The sequence below is a fragment of the Plasmopara halstedii genome, assembly GCF_900000015.1.
Source record: "Plasmopara halstedii genome assembly, contig: Scaffold_614, whole genome shotgun sequence".
NCBI lineage: Eukaryota > Oomycota > Peronosporomycetes > Peronosporales > Peronosporaceae > Plasmopara > Plasmopara halstedii.
The window spans coordinates 43,425-43,675 of NW_020187532.1; positions in this window are offsets into that span (position 1 = coordinate 43,425).

The window sequence follows — 251 nt, forward strand, 5'->3', positions numbered from 1 at the left end:
AGCGACAAGTTCTGACATCATACAGAGCTGTAGGTCTTTTCACGACCGAGATAACCACCGAGTGGGGTGCCGTTGGCTTCATAGAGGATACGGTATTTCAAATCCTCATCGTGAGATGCCCACAATTTCTGGCGTCCCCTTCTAGTCAGTGCAACAATGCAGCAATCGATTATCCAATGAATATTGGTGCAATCGTGCACGCAGTCGCGACGATAACTTCTTGCCCAAGCTACCAAAATCATTGCTCCCTA